This window comes from Orycteropus afer, unplaced genomic scaffold, assembly GCF_000298275.1.
Source record: "Orycteropus afer afer isolate SDZICR_OR568_19922 unplaced genomic scaffold, OryAfe1.0 scaffold00050, whole genome shotgun sequence".
Taxonomy (NCBI): domain Eukaryota; kingdom Metazoa; phylum Chordata; class Mammalia; order Tubulidentata; family Orycteropodidae; genus Orycteropus; species Orycteropus afer.
In genome coordinates, this window is record NW_006921637.1 from 15171729 (window position 1) to 15176795 (window position 5067).

Consider the following 5067-nt stretch of genomic DNA (forward strand, 5'->3'; position numbering starts at 1 on the left):
CCTGCATATCTGATATGAACCCCACTTGGTCATGATGAATGATTTTCTTGATATGTTGTTGCAGTCTATTGGCTAGGATTTTGTTGAAGATTTTTGCATCAATATTCATGAGGGATATTGGTCTGTAGTTTTCCTTTTGAGTGATGTCTTTGCCTAATAACCAATGCATTTTGAGCATCTACAATTATGCTGGGAAAATCTTGTGTTAGTAATTGGCATGTTTTACCCTACAATGTCTTAGCCATATTCTCTACTTGGTGGATGGCAATGGTACAATGGTACAATGCTTGTATGTACCACAGAATGGATGGAGATGTGGAAGAGTGGCCCCTCATTGACCACTCAGGTGGTAAAGTTTTTAACTAGCTTCTGACCAGCAATGATATTTCTGTCATTTTGCTCATTCTCAGGTTCTGAGAAGAAGGCATGGTGAGGTATGAAACTCAACAGCCTCAAAATCTGCAATGTTGGTTTGCAACTGCTCCTCAAGTCCCCTCTATATACCCACCACATCCTTTCTCTTGAGGCTCAGAGAGGAGGTGACTCTCAGACTCCCCAGGCTAGATCCTTCACTTGTATATGGAGTCCTATATACCCTACTTTTACTCCTTGGTCTCCTCAGATTCTTTCCTGTCTCCAACTATGTACAAGTTACTACTGTTTTTGATAACCACTTTATTTTTGATCCAAAGATATCCCAATTTTGTTAGACTTTTTTTTTAAATAAACACATGTCAAGTGTTTATTTATCTTATTATTAAAGGAACTAGCATCCTGGTAGAGCTAGTTAAAAAAATTGAGAGAGGCAGAAAAATATTATAGTCACTAAAAGTAAGAATGCTGGAATAATATTGCTAAGTTAAACACAAATTGTTTAATGCTCTATAGAACATTATGTCTTTTTTTTTTTTTTTTTTTGACAAGGCATAACATAAATCATTTGTATTTCTATAGAGCAAATTCTTTGAGTTGGTATTGGACACAATTGCAGTTTTACAAGTTAATGCCAACCTTCATGGAGTTGTAAAATTCCTAATCAATAGCTAAATAAAGGGACATAGGTCTAGAGGAGGGTTTTCAAACCACATTACTGATATTTTGGGCCAGATAATTATTGGAGGGGGGCTGTCCTGTGCATTGTAGGAGGTTTAGCAACATCACTGGCCTTTACTCACTAGATGCAAGTACTACTTCCTCCGAGTTGTGGCAACAAAAATGTCTCCTGAGATTGTCAATATCCCCTGGGAGGAGGTAAAATTGTTCCCAGTTCAGAATCAGTATTCTAGTCCACTAAGAGTTCTGGAAATATTGACTCAGTTCCCTGATACTGACAGCTGAAGTATCAAGCAGCATCAGCTTGAAAGTCTATGTCTATGAATCTATTCCTTGCAGTATCAGTAATTAGGAATACCTAGTACAGTCCTGTCACCTACACCTTGAGAATGCCCTTCTTTGTTCTAGATCCAATTGGTAGAGTCTCTAGCTTATAGCACAGCTGGTCTATACCTCCTTTCCAGTGGGCTTGAAATATCTCTTAATTGATTTGAGTTTATAAAACAAAAAACATATGGAAAAAGGCTACTAACTTGATTCTCTGTTGTATCTCACATGATAAAACAACTGTCCCTCATCCTGCTAGAGATCACAAGATAGTTAAACCATGTGATGGTTAAGGTTGGGTGTCAAGTTGGGTCATAATTCCTAGAGGTTTGGCAGTTATGATGTAGTCATCCCCCATGATGATATCTGATTAACATTATCACCTCCATGATGAGCTCTGCTATGAGCAGCCAATCAATTGGAAGAGAGTTTCTTCAGGGCCTGCATCCAATATGTATTGATATTCTGGCAAAGCTCTCTGCTTTTTGCTTGATCTGGATCCTGCATCTGACATGTCTTCATTTAAACCTCCGATTCTTTAGACTTGAACCACTGGATTGTCATATTGCCTGCTGATCTTCAGATTTGTTAACCCATACAGCCTGTGAGCCAGCAGCTTGCCATCTGACCTGCTAATCTTGGGCTCATCAGTCCCTGCAGATACATGAGTCAGGAGAAGACTTCAGCCTGATGAATCACTACTATTAATTTGCAGCTTGAAGGTACTGAACTGGTCCTCTACCTACCTCACATGCCAAACTTATTATTGGTCATCCTTCCTCCCAGCTATAGGCATCCCTGAGGCACTGGCTCCTAATAAGAATAGCTATTATATTTATTCCACAGTTCATTTGTCAGTTTGTTGTACTGTGGTGGCTTGCATGTTGTGGTGATACTGGAAGCTATGCAACTGGTATTTCAAATACCGGCTGGGTCGCCCATGGTGGACAGGTTTCAGTGGAGCTTCGAGATTAAGACAGAGTAGGAAGAAATGGCCAGGTCCACTCAGAAAAAAATAGCCACTGAAATTCTTATGAATAGAAGGGAGAAACTGTCTGATTTAGTGCCAGAAGATGAGCTCCTCAGGTTGGAAGGCACTCAAAATATGACTAGGAAAGAGCTGTCTCCTCAAAGTAGAGTTGACCTTAATGGCATGGATGGAGTAAAGCTATTGGGACCTTTATGTGTTGATGTGGCACAACTCAAAATCAGAAGCAGTTCATGTATGAACTATGAATCTAGGAATACTAGAAATTGTAAAGATCAAAATCCTAGGCATTAGCGACCTAAAATTGGCCATTTTGACTCATACAATCATATGGTCTACTATGCTGGGAACAACAAATTGAAGAATGGTGTTTCATTCATCGTCAAAAAGAAGACTTCAAGATCTATTCTGAAGTATAATGCTGTCAGTGATAGGATAATATCCATATGCCTATAAGGAAGACCAAATACTACAATTATTCAAATTTACACAGCAACCACTAAAGCCAAAGATGAAGAAATTGAAGATTTTTTTTTTTTTTACAAATGTCTGCAATCTGAAATTAACCAAATATGCAATCAAGATGCATTGATAATTATTGGTGATTGGAATGCAAACGGTGGAACCAAAGAAAATAGAGCCTTGGTGACAGAAACAAAGCTGGAGATTTTATGATGGGAGTTTGCAAGACTATTGACTTCTTCATTGCAAACACCTTTTTTTCAACAACACAAATGGCAACAATACATGAGGACCTCACCAGACAGATACACAAGAATCAAATTTTATTTTAAATCATCTGTGGAAAGAGACTATGGAGAAACTCAATATCATCAGTCAGAACAAGGCAAGGGGCTGACTGTGGAAAAGCCTATCAATTGCACATATACAAGTTCAAGCTAAAGCTGAAGAAAATTAAAACAAGTTCACAAGAGCCAATATACAACCTTGAGTATATTCCATCTGAATTTAGAGGTCATTTGAAGAACAGATTTGAGACACTGAACACCAATGACCAAAGAACAGATGAGTTGTGGGATGGCATCAAGGACATCATACATGAAGAAAGAAAAAGGCCATTAAAAAGAGGAAAAAGAGAGAAGACCAAATTGGATGTCAGAAGAGTTTCTGAATCTTCCTCTTGAATGGAGAGTAGCTAAAGTGAATGAAGGAAATGATGATGTAGAATTGATTCCAAGATGGGAGAATAGGCAGAAAGCCTGCAAAGACCCTCTTCAACAAAGAAAAGGGAAACCAATTAACACAGACACAGAAGATAATCCTGGACCCCGGAGCCTTGAAGGGAAGGATATAGAAGTGGACTAAACCCCAACAAGCAGAAGAATTTGCATGAAAATACCAAAAAAGGAGACATACAGACCTGTAGTCTGGCAGCGATCCTGAGCGATCCTGACAGCACAGACAGCTTGGAGATTCCTGAGTGGTGGTAGGACCTAAGAATTAACCTAAAAATCAGCCCTGCTAGCCAGGGACTGCATGGAGGACTGCTTGGGTGGTTGTGGAATAAAAGGGGAAGCAGTGGTGAAGAGGAAGATGGGCTGAGCTGTGGACTTTTGCCTGTCCAGGGGGTGCCACCATTTTGAATGTTTATAAGCGGCTTGACCATTTTGGATATTTAAAGAGACAGCACTCTCTGAGATTCGAGGGCCTTCAGAAGTTCAGCTTTCCAGTAACCCCAAGGACACTCCAGACCTGCACAACTGAAAAGGTGTGACATTCCTCTTGTTACTCTTGTAACCCACACCCGCTTGGTGAAAGGAGGTGTGGCCACCCCCCCCACTCCCACCCACCTTCTGGGCCCACAGGAATTCCATTGCAGTCTGTGTGCTCGGAGGGAGCCTGGGTGCCCTGCCCTGTCTTCCGCCAATTTTTTTCTTTTTCTCTTTCTTTTTTATGGTGTTTAGTTTGCTTGTATTTGTCTGTTGAAAATTACTATTATTATTAACACTTTTGTCCTTTTTACTATTCTTCCCCTCCCAGGTCCCAGTTTACTACTTTTTTTTTTTCTTTTCCCTGTTCCTGGTTAAATTTTTTTTTTTTTAATTTAAATTTTTTTTTTTTCCCCTTTTTTCTTGTGGTTAACCCCGTTCCTTGTCCCCCCCCCCCCAATGTTTCTTCATTATTCTCCTTCTCCACCTTTTTTCTCTTAGTGCCCATCCCCAGATATTACTTTTTTTTTTCTTCTTTTCTCCCTTTTTTCTTTTTTTGCTTACTGTTCCTGTGTGATTACATGGTGTACGTTTTGTCCATGTGCTTTTAGTTTTTTGATGGTCATTCAATTGTAATTTTTGTCTAACTGAGTGGGAGACAGCAACAGTCCCCATAAGATACAACTACACCCACACCTCCTGAAACTTCACTTACTGAGCAAGAGCCACCACCACCTTCTCCACCAATGGGCCAACGATAAAAAACCACCAAGAAGAGCCTGAATCACCCTTGGATGCTCTTCATAAACAGTTAACAGAGATCTTAATACAATACCATGATGTCTCAGAGATAACAGACCATCACAGTCCACACAAAGAAGCAGGATAAAGTGGTAGAAACAAGGGAGCTGGGTACAGACCCAGAACACATCCCTGAGGAAGAAGCAGCATTGGAACTCTCTGACAAGGAATTCAAAAGAATTATATTTAGGTATCTTCAAAGGACTGAGAGACAGACCAAAGAAAACA